The 21,900-nt window shown below is 36.4% G+C and overlaps 1 protein-coding gene across 1 annotated transcript in view; it reads right to left on the bottom strand.

Annotated features, from left to right (window-relative positions):
- ARHGAP6 (Rho GTPase activating protein 6) overlaps window positions 1-21,900 on the bottom strand; it is a 454,435-nt gene that overhangs the window by 157,340 nt on the left and 275,195 nt on the right.

Below are 21,900 nucleotides of genomic sequence, written 5' to 3'. Positions count from 1 at the left end.
AAAGCCAAAGCCAGCTCCTAAGTCCACATGAAGGTGCGGCCCTCATTCCAGCCCAGCTGGTAGGGGGCAGATTACGATTTTTCAAAGAAATTTGGATCAATTCAATTCACAATCTTTGGATTCAGAACATTGTTTCAGAAGGGTACAGAATAGGCTTCAAGATAAGGCCTCCTGCAAGAAGATTTTTTCTTTCCCGTGTCCCAGTAAATCCAGTGAAGGCTCAAGCATTTCTGAAATGTGTTTCAGATCTAGAGTTGGCTGGAGTAATTATGCCAGTTCCAGTTCTGGAACAGGGGCTGGGGTTTTACTCAAATCTCTTCATTGTACCAAAGAAGGAGAATTCCTTCAGACCAGTTCTGGATTTAAAAATATTGAATCATTATGTAAGGATACCAACATTCAAAATGGTAACTATAAGGACTATTCTGCCTTTTGTTCAGCAAGGGCATTATATGTCCACAATAGATTTACAGGATGCATATCTGCATATTCCGATTCATCCAGATCACTATCAGTTTCTGAGATTCTCTTTCCTAGACAAGCATTAACAGTTTGTGGCTCTGCCATTTGGCCTAGCAACAGCTCCAAAGATTTTTACAAAGGTTCTCGGTGCCCTTCTGTCTGTAATTAGAGAACAGGGTATTGTGGTATTTCCTTATTTGGACGATATCTTGGTACTTGCTCGGTCTTCTCATTTAGCAGAATCTCATACGAATCGACTTGTATTGTTTCTTCGAGATCATGGTTGGAGGATCAATTTACCGAAAAGTTCATTGATTCCTCAGACAAGGGTAACCTTTTTAGGTTTCCAGATAGATTCAGTGTCCATGACTCTATCTTTGACAGACAAGAGACGTCTAAAATTGGTTTCAGCGTGTCGAAACCTTCAGTCTCAATCATTCCCTTCGGTAGCCTTATGCATGGAAATTCTAGGTCTTATGACTGCTGCATCGGACGCGATCCCCTTTGCTCGTTTTCACATGCGACCTCTTCAGCTTTGTATGCTGAATCAGTGGTGCAGGGATTATACAAAGATATCCCAATTGATATCTTTAAAACCGTTTGTACGACACTCTCTGATGTGGTGGACAGATCACCATCGTTTAGTTCAGGGGGCTTCTTTTGTTCTTCCAACCTGGACTGTGATTTCAACAGATGCAAGTCTGACAGGTTGGGGAGCTGTTTGGGGGTCTCTGACAGCACAAGGGGTTTGGGAATCTCAGGAGGTGAGATTACCAATCAATATTTTGGAACTCCGTGCAATTTTCAGAGCTCTTCAGTCATGGCCTCTTCTAAAGAGAGAGTCGTTCATTTGTTTTCAGACGGACAATGTCACAACTGTGGCATATATCAATCATCAAGGAGGGACTCACAGTCCTCTGGCTATGAAAGAAGTATCTCGAATACTGGTATGGGTGGAATCCAGCTCCTGTCTAATTTCTGCGGTTCATATCCCAGGTATAGACAATTAAGAAGCGGATTATCTCAGTCGCCAAACGTTACATCCGGGCGAATGGTCTCTTCACCCAGAGGTATTTCTTCAGATTGTTCAGATGTGGGGACTTCCAGAAATAGATCTGATGGCTTCTCATCTAAACAAGAAGCTTCCCAGGTATCTGTCCAGATCCAGGGATCCTCAGGCGGAAGCAGTGGATGCATTGTCACTTCCTTGGAAGTATCATCCTGCCTATATCTTTCCGCCTCTAGTTCTTCTTCCAAGAGTAATTTCCAAGATTCTGAAGGAATGCTCGTTTGTTCTGCTGGTGGCTCCAGCATGGCCTCACAGGTTTTGGTATGCGGATCTTGTCCGGATGGCCACTTGCCAACCGTTGACTCTTCCGTTAAGACCAGACCTTCTGTTGCAAGGTCCTTTTTTCCATCAGGATCTCAAATCCTTAAATTTGAAGGTATGGAGATTGAATGATTGATTCTCAGTCAAAGAGGTTTCTCTGACTCTGTGATTAATACTATGTTACAGGCTCGTAAATCTGTATCTAGGAAGATATATTATCGAGTCTGGAAGATTTACATTTCTTGGTGTCTTTCTCATCATGTTTCCTGGCATTCTTTTAGAATTCCGAGAATTTTACAGTTTCTTCAGGATGGTTTGGATAAAGGTTTGTCTGCAAGTTCCTTGAAAGGACAAATCTCTGCTCTTTCTGTTCTTTTTCACAGAAAGATTGCTAATCATCCTGATATTCATTGTTTTGTACAAGCTTTGGTTCGTATAAAACCCGTTATTAAGTCAATTTCTGGGGGCTCTTCAAGCTCCTCCGTTTGAACCTATGCATTTACTGGACATTAAATTACTTTCTTGGAAAGTTTTGTTTCTTTTGGCCATCTCTTCTACTAGAAGAGTTTCTGAATTATCTGCTCTTTCTTGTGACTCTCCTTTTCTGATTTTTCATCAGGATAAGGCGGTGTTGCGAACTTCTTTTAAATTTTTACCTAAGGTTGTGAATTCTAACAACATTAGTAGAGAAATTGTGGTTCCTTCATTGTGTCCTAATCCTAAGAATTCTAAGGAGAGATCATTGCATTCTTTGGATGTAGTTAGAGCTTTGAAATATTATGTTGAAGCTACTAAGAATTTCTGAAAGACTTCTAGTCTATTTGTTATCTTTTCCGGTTCTAGGAAACTTCAGAAGGCCTCTGCCATTTCTTTGGCGTCTTGGTTGAAATCTTTAATTCATCATGCTTATGTCGAGTCGGGTAAAACTCCGCCTCAAAGGATTACAGCTCATTCTACTAGGTCAGTTTCTACTTCCTGGGCGTTTAGGAATGAAGCTTCGGTTGATCAGATTTGCAAAGCAGCAACTTGGTCTTCTTTGCATACTTTTACTAAATTCTACCATTTTGATGTGTTTTCTTCTTCTGAAGCAGTTTTTGGTAGAAAAGTTCTTCAGGCAGCTGTTTCAGTTTGATTCTTCTGCTTATAATTTCAGTTTTTTTCATTATAAGATTTAAACTTTATTTTGGGTGTGGATTATTTTCAGTTGAATTGGCTGTCTTTATTTTATCCCTCCCTCTCTAGTGACTCTTGCGTGGAAGATCCACATCTTGGGTATTCATTATCCCATACGTCACTAGCTCATGGACTCTTGCTAATTACATGAAAGAAAACATAATTTATGTAAGAACTTACCTGATAAATTCATTTCTTTCATATTAGCAAGAGTTCATGAGGCCCACCCTTTTTGTGGTGGTTATGATTTTTTTATAAAGCACAATTATTCCAATTCCTTATTTTTTTTATGCTTTCGCACTTTTGTCTTATCACCCCACTTCTTGGCTATGCGTTAAACTGATTTGTGGGTGTGAAGCACAATTATTCTAATTCCTTATTTTTTTTATGCTTTTGCACTTTTGTCTTATCACCCCACTTCTTGGCTATGCGTTAAACTGATTTGTGGGTGTGGTGAGGGGTGTATTTATAGGCATTTTGAGGTTTGGGAAACTTTGCCCCTCCTGGTAGGAATTTATATCCCATACGTCACTAGCTCATGGACTCTTGCTAATATGAAAGAAATGAATTTATCAGGTAAGTTCTTACATAAATTATGTTTTTTATTTACTTCCATCACAAAAATGAGCACAAGCTTTTTATATGCACATTTTCTGAGGCATCAGCTCCTACTGAGCATGTGCAAGAGTGGACAGTATGTCCATATTTATGCATTTTGTGATTGGCCAATGGCTGTCACATGATACAATAGGAGCAAAAGTGGAATTAACATTGAAATTTGCCAGAAAAAAATCTACTACTCGTATGAAAATCAAACTAACTGCTATTGCTTTGTCTTTTTTTATTTGCAACTGCACTATCTTTACTGGTCCTTTAAATAAACTTTCAAACTTACTTTTAGTATGAAATGTATCTGTTTGTTTTTCTTTGTTTCCTTTGTTGCACTTAGTTGCTTTTCTTCAGAGCATACTATGGTAAACTCTGGAATCTGCATGTATGGCATAGATTACAAGTGGAGTGCAAACAATAGCACAAGGTGCATACAAAGAATAACACACAATCTGACATTACAATTGGATGGTTGAAAATGTTAAAGGGATATTGAACCCAAATTTTTTCTTTCGTGATTCAGATAGAGCATGCACTTTTAAGCAACTTTCTAATTTACTCCTATTATCAATTTGTCTTCATTCTCTTGGTATCTTTATTTGAAAACGCAGGAATGTAAGCTTAGGAGCCGCTATTGCATTGTCTTTTTAATATGTATTTGTTGATTATGCAATTCTACTAATTTTAATGATCCTTAAAGTGAATGTAAATTTTGATGCTAAAGTGCCCGGTTTTTAAAACTTTGATTAAAAACAGGGGCACTGTAATTCATAAAAATTTACATTTCACTCCTGTTGTGACAAAAAAACTTACCTTTTAAACTTCACAGCAGCTCCAGCTTTCTCCGGTCTCACAAGCCATTTCTGATGTCAGAAATGATTGATAGGTCATTCTCCAATCACAGCTTCCCCCCTGGGGGATTCAGTGTCTGATTCACTGCTGTGATTGGAGGAAGCCGATGCCTCATTTTAGACCCAGGAAGAGGCTTTGAAACAGGTGGAGGAAGCAGCAGCTGCTGTGAAGATTAAAAGGTAAGTTTTTTTTCACAACATGAGTGAAATGAAAATTTTTATGAATTAAAGTGCCCCTGTTTTTAATCGAAGTTTTAAAAACCGGGCACTTTAGCATCAAAATTTACATTCACTTTAAAAGATAACAATAAACCTAATTCGTATTACATGATATTTTTATTTGTATTCATCTGTAAGTGAAAAAAATAAAGAAAATAACTAATCTGCTTTAGTTGTCCCTCTATGCAAAAATCCTTGAACTATCATAAGTTAAAATATAGAACATGACGACTTGAAGTTGACGTGCATCTTAATGGGTTCATGGCTCATACCTTTACTATTTTTAGTATTTGTGCAAATATAATAGAAGTTACATTAATATATACTTCCACCTATACTAGTAGCTGTTGATAGCTCTTGAGTGATGTTAATGCTCGATAGTGCTAATATTTTGGGGCTTCATATGTAATTTTATGTATAACATTGTTAGAAAAACTGTTGCACTTCTTCCACATGTGCCCTCATGTATTATAAAGCGAGGGGACAAGCTTTTCAACTTGCCTTCGCTGAAATACAGGCAGCGGATTCTGTTCGTCCACTGCCGTATGTATCATTACACACTCAAGTGAGCGTGTAAAGCCCGTCCCTTCTCTTGCGACCAATTGCATGACAGAAGGGCCTGTCAATCACCCCAAGCGAGCGAGCCAGTGATTTATCTCCACCACCTCTAATGACCACTGCTTCTTACATTGCAGGAAACAGGCTTGCATGTGCGAACCTGCCCCGCTAGGGCTCCGGAGCAGCTTACACTGCTTTGTACATGGAGCCCATAGTGTTCAAGAGAAAGTGATTTGATAACAAAAGGAATTGTTAGTTTTATATTGTAGGTTCTGTCTGAATCCTAAAGTTTAATATTGACGTCCATGCCCCATTATGAAAAAGGACATTTTAATTAATAATTATTGTGGCACTACCACTGTTATTGACATGATTCAGTTCTGTTTCTACCTATTTTGAGAGACTGGAAAAACAAATGGATCATTTAGTTTACAGATCTAACACAATATCAACTATTTCAATGTGGCTTATATGTGTTTTAAAGGGACATCACCCCTTCTTGTGTTTGTGTAAAACACTGTGTGTTGTTCCATCTTCCCTAGAAATTCTGTAACCTACATTTTCAAAATGCAGCAAACTGCCTAAACCAGCTATTTGATTTACAAGATTTGATGATAACACAGTTTGATTTTTGGCCTCTCTGGGGAGCATGGTTGAAGCACAAATTTACTGAAAAGCAAGAGGTGTTTAAAGGGTCTGTAAACACCTTGTAATTATGTAGTGTTGCTATAGAATAATATGTCAGCCAAGTCTTAAAGGGACCATAAACACTTTGAGATGGTAAAATAACATGATAATTCATATATTTAAAAAAAAATCTGCAATATACTTTATTTTGTCCTTATTCTGTAATTCCATTCTGAAATTGTGAGCTTTTCAGTTCCTGTTAAAAATGGAAGTGCATTACACTGTTATATTCAACACAGCTATTGGCTGCACACTCTAGTGACTTATTTATAACTGTCTCTAATTGGCCACAGAAGAGAAGGTAACCTAAGTTACAACATGGCATTATAGACATATGTATGTATGTATATATATATATATATATATATACACATATATATAGATAGATAGATAGATAGATAGAGATATAGTAAATTATAATCACATTTATAGATAAAAACTACATAGGAACAGTAACACGGGAATAGGGCCCTTAATTCCTCCTGTATTTGTTTCATAAATTTTGTACAGTCTCTTAAAAAAAAGGTACAAATACACATGCCTTATTACCTAATGAGAAGTGTAGAACTGATAAATTGTCTGTTTTCTGCTTAATGATGTAGACACTAGGTAACCCAGATGAGCCCCGCAGGCCATAATTTAGTCACATCAAGGGTACCTGGCTGTCACATACTTCAGTAGAAAGTGTGGCGCACAATTTCAGCTAGGTGAGAAACGATCACACATTGCTAATGCCATTTTCTTTGATCATGAGCTTTCAATCTAATTGAAAACCTACACAAATCACATTTTCAAACCAAGCTGGGACCAGTGTAGGGTGGCAAAGTTTTGGTTCAGAGGTGGGGCTTAGGTCATCCAATGGTATAATCACTTCAGTCTGGGAGGTGCTTTTTTATTCTAAAATCAATTAGAATGATCCAGCACACAGCGACCCTATTGCCAGCCACTCCAGAGACCCACTCAAATCTCTGTACCATCAATAAAAAATCCACTTAGAGTAGTAGCAAACAATTAGTGTTTATTAGGAACAACACAACACAATCAGCAACATTTCGGTATTGCTAACTTATTCATGCTAAACATCATACTCAAATGATTCTATTTATACCTTATCACCACTAGGCGGTGCTGCAGATACAGCTTCCTATTAACCCTTTACATGTATTTACCTATAGTACATATTCTCATAATATTTATCTAAACACTAAATCTATTTAAAACCAATGTTCTTTATACAAAATATCAAAATAGAATCTTAACAAAATAACCTCTCAATTACAGACATATAAAGAAATAACATCCTATAGAAATACAGACATATCTAGATCTTTATTTAACCCATTAGGTTCCATAGTGCCCAATTTCCAAATCCAAAAACACTCCCGCTGTTTAAGAAGAAGTTCTCTATTACCTAACCTACGTGGCATAGCTATTTTCTCTATGATCTGAAACCGCAATTGCCCTATTGAATTACCTTTTTCAACAAAATGATGGGCTACCGGGGCTTTTAAATTCTTTGTTCTAATACAGCTTTTATGTTCAATTATCCTATCTTTGATGATCCTAGTCTTTTCTCCGACATAGCCCCGCCCACAGGAGCATTTAATTAAATAAATCACATATGATGTTAAACAAGTATGATACCCATTCATTTTAAATTTTTTCCCTGTAGTTGGTTGAAAAAAGATGGGCCCTTTAGTCATAATGTTGCAGCATGAACAGCCCAGGCAAGGGTAACATCCCTCATTTCTACCTGTGATAAATTTCTGTTTTAACTTGATGTTTGACCCCACATCAGCTCTAACTAATTGTTGTTTTAAATTTAGGCCTTGCGTATATGCTGGCATAGGTAAATTTTGAAATTCTTTTATTTGGGGATTACATTCTGATAATATAGGCCAATGCTTCTTAACTATACGTTGGATTTGGTTAGACTGAGCATTAAATTCAGATACAAATATTAAGCGCTCTTCTTTATTGTTTTGTTTCTTCTTTATACTTAATAGACTTTCTCTGGAAACTGACAGCGCATAATTAATTTCTGCTTCTATTATATCTGATGGGTACCCTCTCTTAGAGAATCTGTCTGCCATTTCCATCATTCTGATTTTCAATAAATTATCATCAGTGATGATTCTGCGTGCTCTTAAAAATTGACTACGTGGAAGGGCCTTTAAGAGAGATACAGGATGAGCACTATCAAAGTGCAATAAGTTATTTCTATCTGTCTCTTTCCTAAAGAGATCCACCTTAAGCCCCCTTCCATTTTTTATAATTTTAGTGTCAAGAAAAGTAATGTCACTCTCACTCCAAGTTAACTTAAATTTTATGTGTCCAGATGCTTCATTTATGTTATTTACAAATGTCAGCAGGGATCCAACGTCGCCCCACCATATCCCAAAGATATCATCGATATAGCGCCACCAACAGGCGCCATACCGACGAAACTCAGGATTGGAAAAGACAAATTTCTCCTCAAATACATAGGCAGTGTTAGGGGAGTCAGGTTTCACATAGAGAGAGGGTGATTTATATAGAAGAAAAAGGGACAGCAAGACTGATTGGGAAGTATGACACGGAATACAATACATAAGTTAGTATTGCATTCTTTCAGTTCTTTGGATGTCACATGCATTTGGAAATCAATCTGGGGTATCACAAATTGCAAAAGTAAACCAAGGGTGCTTCAAGTGAAACAGGCCAGTAACAACTGCTTTTAACACTGCAGATATAACTGTTTGTAGCATATAAAATAAATAATAATTAGAAATATATTTATAACAAAACATTTTTTTTCTGGTTACATCATTTATGTACTAACATTTACACTATTCATCATGAACAGACACAATGTTACATTAGATTGTTAAAGAAAAAAATATAAATTCACCTGCTTAAAATCAACTTGAAAATTGTTATTGTTCAAAAAGATAGATTATCAGTTTATTACCAATTCCCCAGTTTTGCATAACCAACACTGCTTAGATGCTCTGAGACTGTTTCTTATCTCAATGCTTTTTTTTTTTTTTTTTTTTTTTTTTTTACAAACTTGCATTTTAGCCAATAAGTACTGACTCCTGCATAACTCCACAGGAGTGAGCACTATGTTATCTATGTGGCACACATAAACTAGCATTGTCTGGTTATAAAAAGCTAGAAAAAAAAGCACTGAGTTAAGCCTAGGCCTGCAGAGTCTTAGAAACAGGCAGAGACTGTCCCTTTAATTGAGTAAAGTACCATCAAGTACAATGCTTCTACTAATTGCCTTTTCCTCAAAACTGGGATTCTACTTCCTTAAAAACAGGACTTGAAACAAAATCCAGGAGCTAGATAGACATGGCACCTTCAGAAAGTCACTTCTAGAGTATTCCACATATACTTTAATAAAAAAAAAATGTTTAACTATTAAACAATATGTATGGCTTCTCCAAAACGTAATGCCAAGCAATAGGGACGATTTACTTATAGTATACTGTACTATTATGAGGCTCCCATTACTTCCAAAGTGCCAATTTTGTTCCATGTGGTTCAATATCCCCACTAAGGCAAAATAAATAAATAAATAAATAAATAAATAAATAAATAAATAATAATAATAACAAAATCAGTACAGGAGATAAAATGTGTTCCTTTGATGGTTTAATTTAAAGTTTGGCTTCCCATACAGTAATTGTAGCAGGAATATCATCTGGTTTTGTACGTGTAATATGAGCACTAACTAGAGAATCTACAATGCAAAATACAGTCAATGAAACATTTAAAACAGACAGAGATATTAGTTGTAAATACATGCTGTTCCTGCTACTGTGCAAGACTAAAATCTTAAAGAAAGAGATAATTATCAGTTCGATCTGGAAAGAACACACTGTTCAGATATATTTAATTTGCTAACCAATTTTATTAGGCAGTAAAATGGTGATGTTAATAGAATCTACTACTACTACTGTAATTTCAACTTTTTATGAAGTCTATTACCTTTCTTATTCAATGTTTCTGGAACAGTTTTTGCATACTTTTGTAAGTACTAAAAAAAAACAACTGGTTAAATACATTTATTTATGAATCCATGATATATAATAGCAATTAGCAAGTAAACTTAAATTTTTAAATATATTATGATTTTAAAATTATATATATATATATATATATATATATATATATATATATATATATATACACACATATATATATATATATATATATATACACACACACACAGTCGTATGCAAAGGTTTAGGCACCCCTGACAATTTCTATGATTTTCATTTATAAATAATTGGGTGTTTGGATTAGCAATTTTATTTTGATATATCAAATAACTGAAGGACACAGTAATATTTCAGTAGTGAAATGAGGTTTATTGGCTTAACAGAAAATGTGCAATATGCATCAAAACGAAATTAGATAGGTGCATAAATTTGGGCACACTTGTCCTTTTGTTGATTTGAATACCTGTAACAACCTAGCACTGATTAGTTGAAACACACAATTGGTTTGGTGATCCAATTAAGCCTTGAACTTCATAGACAGGTGCATCCAATCATGAGAAAAGGTATTTAAGGTGGCCAATTGCAAGTTGTTGTTCTCTTTGACTCTCCTCTGAAGAGTGGCAACATGGGGGCCTTAAAACAACTCTCAAATGATCTGAAAACAAAGTTTTTTCAACATTATGGTTTAGGGGAAGGCTACAAAAAACTATTGCAGATATTTAAGCTGTCAGTGTCCACTGTAAGGATCATAGAGAGGAAATGGAAGACCACAGGCACAGTTCTTGTTAAGGCCAGAAGTGGCAGGCCAAGTCAAATATTGGAGAGGCAAAGGCAAAGGATGGTGAGAACAGTCAAAAACAGCCCACAGACCACCTCCAAAGATTTACAATATCATCTTGCTGCAGATGCGATGCTGTCACTGTGCATCGTTCAACAATTCAGCGCACTTTGCTCAAGGAGAAGCTGTATGGGAGAGTGATGCGGAATAAGTCTTTTCTGCACACAAGCCACAAACACACATTTGGACAAGCCAGCTTCATTTTGGAAGAAGGTGCTGTGGACTGATGAGACAAATATTGAGTTATTTGGTCATAATAAGGGGCGTTATGCATGGTGGCAAAAGAACACAGCGTTCCAAGACAAACACTTGCTACCCACAGTAAAATTTGGTGGACGTTTCATCATGCTGTGGGGCTGTGTGGCCAGTGCCGGTACTGGGAATCTTGTTAAATTTGAGGGTCGCATGGATTCCCCTCAATATCTGCAGATTCTTGAGAATAATGTTGAGGAATCAGTCACAAAGTTGAAGTTATGCCAGGGCTAGATATTTCAACAAGACAATGACCCAAAACACTGCTCAAAATCTACTCTGGCATTTATGCAGAGGAACAAGTACAATGTTCTGGAATGGCCATCCCAGTTCCCAGACTTGAATATCACTGAAAATATTTTGGGTGATTTGAAGCTGGCTGTCCATGCTCAGCAACCATCAAACCTAACTGAACTGGAGATGTTTTGCAAGGAGGAATGGTCCAAAATACCTTCATCCAAAATCCAGACACTCATTACAGGCTATAGGAAGCATCTAGAGGCTGTTATTTCTGCTAAAGGAGGCTCTAATAAATATTGATGCAATATTTCTGTTGGGGTGCCCAAATTTATGTACATGTCTAAATTCTGTTAATCTAATAAACCATATTTCACTACTGAAATATTAATGTGTCCTTCAGTTATTTGATATATCTAAATGAAATTGCTGATCCAAACACCCATTTATAATTGAAAATCATGGAAATTGTCAGCGGTGCCTAAACTTTTGCATTTGACTGTATGCATGTACAGTATATATATATATATATATATATATATATATATATATATATATATATACAGTCAACCCAAATTTTCAAATATGTAATTCCTATAAAGTTGCTAACGATGTTTAGTTTGCACTGTAGCCTAATTCATTACCCTAAATAGTTTATAAGCATTTCCTACTTACTTGTTTCTTCTTTGCAGTTTAAAATGCCCTCCTGCCCCCTCCCATATTTCGTCATCAAGATCCTAAGGTTGCTCAGTCTCCAGCTCTATATTGGCTACTTCTCGTAAATCCACGCTCCTGATTTTTTGCGCATGCGCATTGCGTTGCTAACACTAGGGGGAAGGAACTCAAAATACTTTCTCAAGTTCTGACACTTCCACCCGCCTAACAGGGAGAGAGGATCAGGAGGAAGCTGAGTTCAGCAATATACACTTGTCCTGTAACTCAATGGGACGGGCAGGTGCTACATACTCTGGTATTTTAGCGGGATATTTATTGCCCACCACCGCATCTGCATGTATTAACCATTTAGCTGTCAAGAAATAGGGCTGCAACGTAGATATCCTTTTCTATCAGTATTCCTATATTTGCATTGAAAAAGTCTAATTGAAATATTATCAGCCTCTACCTGTATGTAAGTAAAACTTTGAAAGGATATCTACAGTATTAGGTGATCTCCGGTCTCATAAGAATATTTTTCTCGGCTAAAAGATTACCGGTCTGTACCTAAATACAAGTATAGCTATTGGACGGTATAAAAGGTATTTAGTGATCACTGTTTACGTGGCTGTAATAACCGGTTAAGGTTTATTTTATCAATATATACCTAAGATTCACTCGCTGAGTATAACATTCCTACTGCGGAACTAGTGTATGGGCATAAAGCCGTTGTAATTCACTTCCTATTATAAAATCAACTTATGAGTATATTTTATGTTCCTTACCAAAGCATCAATACTGGATGTTAATACTGGGATATTATTAAAATATAATTGAGAGGGCAAGTGTTTACCGGCCTGTACCGAATGTGTCACTATAATATCCCTATAATATTAATATCCCTGCGAGGTCCTTATATCACCGCTGCACTGGTTCAAGAAAATCGGTAGTAAAGTCTGAGTTGGTTTTATTATTATGAGTATATTTATGAGCTCCTGCACTGGCTGAGCAGTGCACACACACACACCAGTCAGCCTGAGGGAGGAGTCGTTATTAGGCAGCTCAGATAAAGTAAGGTTGCATATTTATTTTGCATTTGTTCTAAACTGGATACCTTTTCGTGATCCATAGCTCCCAGTACTAGTGATCCTACGGGTAGGTCAAAGGAATGGTAATGACATATTTTATTCAGTTATCGGAAGAACTCTCAGCTGCCAGTAAACAGCTGTCTCTGTTACACAGAAAAGACGTAACACATTCTTTGTTACGAGAGAACTGCTATGCGATGCGTTGCAGCCCTATTTCTTGACAGCTAAATGGACAATACATGCAGATGCGGTGGTGGGCAATAAATATCCCGCTAAAATACCAGAGTATGTAGCACCTGCCTGTCCCATTGAGTTACAGGACAAGTGTATATTGCTGAACTCAGCTTCCTCCTGATCCTCTCTCCCTGTTAGGCGGGTGGAAGTGTCAGAACTTGAGAAAGTATTTTGAGTTCCTTCCCCCTAGTGTTAGCAACGCAATGCACATGCGCAAAAAATCAGGAGCGTGGATTTACGAGAAGTAGCCGATATAGAGCTGGAGACTGAGCAACCTTAGGATCTTGATGCCGAAATATGGGAGGGGGCAGGAGGGCATTTTAAACTGCAAAGAAGAAACAAGTAAGTAGGAAATGCTTATAAACTATTTAGGGTAATGAATTAGGCTACAGTGCAAACTAAACATCGTTAGCAACTTTATAGGAATTACATATTTGAAAATTTGGGTTGACTGTCCCTTTAAATGTTAAGAAAAAACACAATAGGCATTCAATTAAGAAAAAAAAAAGATAAACTATTTGGCCATACAATCTAAAAAATGTTTAGCAACTGTAAGTCCTTAACTCTATCCACCGCCTCTGAGCGGCATACAGCAATCAACCCGATACTATACAATCGGGTTGATTGACACCCCCTGCTGCTGTCCGCATTCAGCGATGTCTGGCGGACATGATACGCTGCAGCGTATCATGTCCACCAGGCAATAATAAATCGGCCCCAATGTATAATAGCACATAAACACATCTCGCACACTCTTTCACATACTCACATACACTCAAAATCTCACACACTAACCCAAATTTACACTCTAACACAATAATACATACTCACACACACACATCACTCGCACATACTCTCTCTCACACACACTCAAAGACACTAAAGCTCTCACACACATTAACACACAAACATACTCACACAAACATACACACACACACACAAATACACTTACTCTTTCACACACAGACTCACACAAAAAGACACTTCAAATCACATAAAGAAAACACAAACTCTCGCACACAAAGACACTTACACACACAGACACTCCACAATTTGCATGTCCAAGCCTGACTCAGCTTAATCCCCAGACACACAAATAGAAACCTGAACTGTCCGGGTCATTACATTTTTCTACAAAGGTAGAGTGAGAAATGCAAAACTGTTTGTTTGGTAACTTTTATTGATTGTTTCTTTAATTAAAAATTTTTTTGGGGGGGTAATGCATTTTCATTGCTGGACTAAGTTATGGTTAAGGTTGTTTAAAAGGACTTTAACTAGAGGGCAACTAACTTTATATTGGGATGCAGTGATTTTTCAATCAGTCATAATTGTAAAATGTTAAAATATGTAATGCCTGTCATGTTTGGTGTCAATACAATTATTTAGAATCCAAGGTATGCTTGTCATTAATGCTGAGGGAATTAGTGGTAATGTGGTATCTGTACCAAGTTATAATGAATTTTCAGATTTCAGCCAGGTCTGTTATTGTTTGCCATAAATAGAGCATTTACAATCTAGCCATCAATGAAACAAAGCCTGGGCTAAAAATTCAAGATGAAACCAAAATATTTGTATTGTGAAATACTGAATTTCTAATTTCACTCACAGTATGACTCTGTTTTGATTAATATATCTAGCACACAGACTGGAGCAAAGCAGGGCTGGACATGAGTTCTTCTGTACACAGATTTGTATTTACTTGTGTGCTGTGTACACAGTGTGCACTCTTCTATAGGTCACCCACATCTGAAGCAGAGCTACACTTCACAATAAATTCTACAGTTCCTTCATGCAAACTATCCCCTGCATGCAGTAGCATTTCCTTCCACCCACATGCATGTGCTGAAGCATGGACTTTCTACTTATTTATCATTTATTATGACTAGGTGTCCCAACTTTCCTTTCTTTCTTATAGAATACAGTAAAATCAAAATGAAACTTTCATGATTCAGATCATGCAAATTTAACATCTTTCCTATTTACCTGTGTTATCTAATTTGCTTTGTCCTTTTGGTATACTTTGTAAAAAATTATACATAAGTAGGCTCAGGATCTACAATGCACTACTGCATTAATGGCTGCACATACTGTATATGCCTCTTTTCATCTGCTCACAATACATTCCAGGACAGAGAAAAGGGCCTTATTTTACACATTTTAATAGATTGTCAGGATTGCCAAAATCTCTACATATAACTTTGTATGATCGTAAATTATACAGAAAACTATATTTTATATTAGTTGGGAAATATACTGGGCTTGACAAACCTAGATGCCAGGGCTCCTATACATTTACCCCTGGCTCCTAACTCTTTGGGTTATTTTCCATATATTTATATATTATACCACTCTCTGACTCCTAAACGTATGGATGACTCCTGTTAATCCCTTATGTGTGTGTTTGTGTATATACAACCCCAATTCCAAAAAAAGTTAGGACAGTATGGAAAATGCAAAAAACAAACAAAAAGAGTAATTTGAAAATTCAATTCCCCCTGTACTATACTGAAAACCTATTATTAACACATTATTTGATGTTTTACTTTGTGAATTTAATGTTTTTTTGAAAATATACTCTCATTTCAAATCTGATGACTGCAACATGTTCCAAAAAAGTTGGGACAGGGCAATTTAGGACTAATAGCAATGTGACAATTTGAAATAAGAAGATGATGTGAAACAGAGGAGGCGATCATGTAATCATAGTATATAAGAAGCCTCCAAAAAAGGCCTAGTCCTTCAAGAGCAAGGATGGATAGAGGCTCGACAATCTGCCAACAGATGTGTCAGCAAATAATCCAACACTTTGAGAATAACATTCCCCAAAGACAAATTGGTAGAATTTGGGGCATTTCACCTTCAACAGTGCACAACATAATTAAACGATTCAAGGAATCCGGTCAAATCTCGTTGCGTAAAGGGCAAGGCCAAAAAACACTTGATCTCCAATCCCTCAGACATCACTGTCCCAAAAATCGTCATGATTCTGTAATGGATATCCTGACATGGGCTCGGGAATACATTGGTAAACCTTTGTTAGTCAACATCATTTGCAGCTGCATCCACATATGCAAGTTAAAGCTTTACCATGCAAAGCAGAAGCCATACATCAACACTGTCCAGATGCACCACTGACTTCTCTGGGCTTGGTCTCATCTGAGATGGACAGTAACAGAATGGAATCGTGTTTTGTGGGCCGAAGAGTCAACATTTCAAATAGCTTTTGGAAAAAAACAGACATTGTGTTTTCAGGGCTAAAGAGGAAAAAGACTATCCAAGCTGTTATCAGCTTCAGGTCCAAAAGCCAGCATCTGTCAATGTATGGAGGTGTGTCAGTACCCATGGCATGGGTAACTTGCACATCTGTGAGGGCACCATTAAGCCAACCACACAGTTGTGCAGCTGAAGACATGCATAATGGATGAATGGGGAAAATTTTGCTTGCTAAACTTAACCAACTGGTGTCTTCAGTGCCCAAACGCTTAATAAGTGTTATTAAAAGAAAAGGTGATGTTACTAAGTGGTAAACAGTCAACTGTCCCAACTTTTGTGGAGTGTGTAACAGTCATCATGAAATGAGTGTAAATTTTCAAAAATACATTAAATTCACAAAGTAAAACATCAAATAATGTGTTAATAATGTATTTTCAATATAGTACTGGGTGAGTTAACTTTTCAAATTACTTTTTTTCTTTTTTGCATTTTTCATACAGTCCCAACTTTTTTCGGAATTGGGGTTGTGTATATATATATTATATATATATATATATATATATATATATGTGTGTGTGTGTGTGTGTGTATATGTGTGTATCATAAATCTATTTTCAGATCTACAATTTAATACTTAATTTTAAAAAATTAATTTATTATTTTTCACACGCTAATTTCATTTAATGGTATTGCACGCACAAAAATATATACTTTTTTGGGGGGAAATATTTTATGTATTTTACAAAAGGTATACTTTCAATTTAAAATATAACCTTTAAGGATTGTGATTGCATTTTTAATTGCGATTTTATATAAAAAATAAATAAACATTTTGCATTCATCAATGCATTTAACTGTTCAAAATAGCATCTTGTTCCCTTTGCAGTTTGCACTGTAGACAGAATAGGCCAGGGAAAAGTGCCCTGCCAGTCTGCCACCTTCCATATCTGTGCACAGGACAGGAGCAACAAACCATGAGGCAAGTAACATCGCAGAGGTAGCGTTAGGTTCTATGACCCTGATGTAACACTTCCTGGTCCCCCAACCTTGGAGGAGTGATTAGTGCTGCTGCTGGCCTGGACTGGAGCATTTGTGTGACTGACATGACATGTTAAGAAAGCAGTTTCTGGCTCTTTTTTTTTTTCATAAAAAACAGCAGCGTTATGCGTGTTTAAATATTGCATAGCCTCATATCCCAATTAATTGCATCATGCTGTATACCAAACCCCAATACTTAGAGACTACATTTGAAAATTAACATGTTATTACTTATCTCTGCTGTGTTCCACCGGTAGTGCTATTTCTTCTGATGACTATGTTTACATAGTGTTTACTAAGCCAAGTATTAAAACGTTCAGTATGGGTGGGGATATCACAGGAAAAAGCAGTTATTTGAAATACCAAAATAAAGGCAAGGGAGCTATTTGTAAACAATTCAATACACTCCAGCAGGTAAAATTGATAAACTGGGAACAAATTAGGGGGATAGATTTTACAGTACACTGTCCCTTTAAGGGAAGAAAAGCTTAAGAAATTTATTGAATATGTTGCAACATTACAGCTAGATGTATTGGTGCAGTACATTCTCATTAAATTAGCCTCACTATTGTTTATTAAGCTTTATTTCTAAACTTGCTTAATGCAAAAGCAAATGATATGACTTATAATGAGGTTAACTCCTGTACCAGACTACTATATGGAAACATCAGTTACCTAATCTGTCTAAGCAAAGCTTTGACTCATTTGACTGGATTTACAATATAAGCACTGGAAATAAATGTAGTGCAGCAAGTTTAGGTTCCTTTGAGGTAAAGGCTATAGCTTTTCATCATGCAAATTATACATCTCATATCAACACTTAGCAAAACTCTAGGATATTCCACCTAGAGATTTAAATCAGTTTTATTGTTCTGGAAGAAACACACACGTGCCTATAGAAATAATAATAAGTGATTTTTTTTTCCTTAAAAAATATTAATATTGAAAAAAATAAACTTGTGTATTTAAAAACAGGAAATAACACATATCTACATCAAACAAAAGTACTAATCGTGAAGATAGAAAGGGCATTAAGGATGGATAGATATAGATAGATGATAGATAGATAGATAGATGGATAGATAGATAGATAGATAGATGATAGATAGATAGATAAATAGATGTGAGATAGCTAAATAGATGATACTGTAGATAACATGTGAATCTATTTGCCTGGTTCACCTATATCTGATACAATTACCATATTTAATCTATAAGCCTGAATTTGATATGCTGTGCACTTTTAAGTAAGTAGTAATTTTTAGAGCACACAAATACTGCCACTATTCGCCATTACCACTACTCAAGCTCAATCAAGTAATTTAACAGCTCAGCAGTTTGGACCTTGTCAGTGAGGTGCGGCCATATTTCTCCTAGCACATTGGGTAAGGAGCCCATGGGGGGTAGTTATCAAGCCGTCAACCTCAAATACACTGGAATTCCGCAGCGTATTTGTGGCGAGGCTGCGGCACAATCTGATTACTTTTGCTAGTTATCAAAAAACTAGCAGGTGCGCTCGGCACTTTTACGGCCCAGCGTACCTGGTTTTCAAACCGCCACCCTAGAGGCGGCGGATCCCATAGGAATCAATGGGAGTCTGACCATAGCGAAAGTACAAGTTCGCTGCTGCCAGACATCCCATTAATTCCTATGGGAGCTGTCTAAACACCTCTAATCTGTCCCCCCTACACCGCCGCAACTAAATAAAATGATTAACCCCTAAACCGCCGCTCCCGGAGCCCAGTGCAAGCTACTCTATACATATTAACCCCTAAACCGCCGCTCCCGGAGCCCACCGCCACCTACATTATACCTAGTAACCCCTTATCCTGCCCCCCTATACCGCCGCCCTCTATAATAAAGTTATTAACCCCTATCCTGCCAATCCCGCACCTCGCCGCAAATAAATAAATAGTTTAACCCCTAAACCGCCGCTCCCTGACCCTGCCGCAACCTATATTAAATTTATTAACCCCTAATCTGCCCCCCCCTACACCGTCGCCACCTATAATACATTTATTAACCCCTATCCTGCCCCCCACTACACCGCCGCCACTGTAATAAATTTATTAACCCCTAAACCTAAGTCTAACACTAACCCTAACACCCCCCTAACTTAAATATTAATTAAATAAATCTAAATAATATTTCTATTATGAACTAAATTAATCCTATTTAAAACTAAATACTTACCTTTAAAATAAACCCTAATATAGCTACAATATAAATAATAATTATATTGTAGCTATCTTAGGATTTATTTTTATTTTACAGGCAAATTTCAATTTATTTTAACTAGGTACAATAGCTATTTAATAGCTTACATAGCTAAAATAAAGAGAAATGTACCTGTAAACTAAAAACTAACCTAAGTTACAATTACACCTAACACTACACTATACTTAAATAAATTATTCCTATTTAAAACTAAATACTTACCTGTAAAATAAACCCTAAGATAGCTACAATGTAATTAATAATTACATTGTAGCTATATTAGGATTTATATTTATTTTACAGGTAACTTTGTATTTATTTTAGCTAGTTAGAATAGTTATTAAATAGTTATTAACTATTTAATAACTACCTAGATAAAGGAAATACAAAATTACCTGTAAAATAAATCCTTACCTAAGTTACAATTAAACCTAACACTACACTATCATTAAATAAATTAAATAAATTAACTACAAATAACTACAATTAAATACAATTACATAAACTAACTAAAGTACAAAAAATAAAAAAAGCTAAGTTACAAAAAATACAAAAAATAAGTTACAAACATTTAAAAAAATATTACAACAATTTTAAGCTACTTACACCAAATCTAAGCCCCCTAATAAAATAACAAACCCCCCCAAAATAAAAAAATGCCCTACCCTATTCTACATTAAAAAAGTTCAAAGCTCTTTTACCTTACCAGCCCTTAAAAGGGCCTTTTGTGGGGGCATGCCCCAAAGAATTCAGCTCTTTTGCCTGTAAAAGAAAAATACAACCCCCCCAACATTAAAACCCACCACCCACATACCCCTAATATAACCCAAACCCCCCTTAAAATAACCTAACACTAATCCCCTGAAGATCATCCTACCTTGAGTCGTCTTCACTCAACCGAGCAGTGATGGAACCGAAGAGGACATCCGGAGCGGCAGAAGTGATCATCCAAGGGGCGCTGAAGAAATCTTCCATACGATGAAGTGATCCTCCAAGCGGCGCTGAAGAAATCTTCCATCCGGGCGAAGTCATCTTCCAAGAGGCGCTGAAGAAGTCTTCTATCCGGGCGATGTCATCTTCCAAGCCGGGTCTTCAATCTTCATCCCGCCGACGCGGAACATCCTTCTTGGCCGATGGACTACCGACGAATGAAGGCTCCTTTAAGGGACGTCATCCAAGATGGCATCCCTTCAATTCCAATTGGCTGATAGGATTCTTTCAGTCAATCGGAATTAAGGTAGGAAAAATCTGATTGGCTGATTGAATCAGCCAATCAGATTCAAGTTCAATCCAATTGGCTGATCCAGTCAGCCAATCAGATTGAGCTCGCATTCTATTGGCTGATCGGAACAGCCAATAGAATGCGAGCTCAATCTGATTGGCTGATTGGATGAAGACCCGGCTTGGAAGATGACATCGCCCGGATAGAAGATTTCTTCAGCGCCCCTTGGATGATCACTTCTGCCGCTCCGGATGTCCTCTTCGGTTCCATCGCTGCTCGGTTGAGTGAAGACGACTCAAGGTAGGATGATCTTCAGGGGATTAGTGTTAGGTTATTTTAAGGGGGGTTTGGGTTAGATTAGGGGTATGTGGGTGGTGGGTTTTAATGTTGGGGGGGTTGTATTTTTCTTTTTTTGGTAAGGTAAAAGAGCTTTGAACTTTTTTAATGTAGAATAGGGTAGGGCATTTTTTTATTTTGGGGGGTTTGTTATTTTATTGTTTTTTATTAGGGGGCTTAGATTAGGTGTAAGTAGCTTAAATTGTTGTAATATTTTTTTAAATGTTTGTAACTTTTTTTTTTTTTTTTTTGTAACTTAGCTTTTTTTATTTTTTGTACTTTAGTTAGTTTATGTAATTGTATTTAATTGTAGTTATTTGTAGTTAATTTATTTAATGAATTTAATGATAGTGTAGTGTTAGGTTTAATTGTAACTTAGGTAAGGATTTATTTTACAGGTAATTTTGTATTTCTTTTAGCTAGGTAGTTATTAAATAGTTAATAACTATTTAATAACTATTCTAACTAGCTAAAATAAACACAAAGTTACCTGTAAAATAAATATAAATCCTAAGATAGCTACAATGTAATTATTAATTATATTGTAGCTATCTTAGGGTTTATTTTACAGGTAAGTATTTAGTTTTAAATAGGAATAATTTATTAAAGTATAGTGTAGTGTTAGGTGTAATTGTAACTTAGGTTAGTTTTTAGTTTACAGGTACATTTCTCTTTATTTTAGCTAGGTAAGCT

The sequence above is a fragment of the Bombina bombina genome, chromosome 3 (genome assembly GCF_027579735.1).
Source record: "Bombina bombina isolate aBomBom1 chromosome 3, aBomBom1.pri, whole genome shotgun sequence".
NCBI lineage: Eukaryota > Metazoa > Chordata > Amphibia > Anura > Bombinatoridae > Bombina > Bombina bombina.
This window is presented reverse-complemented; position numbering and strand designations above follow the sequence as displayed.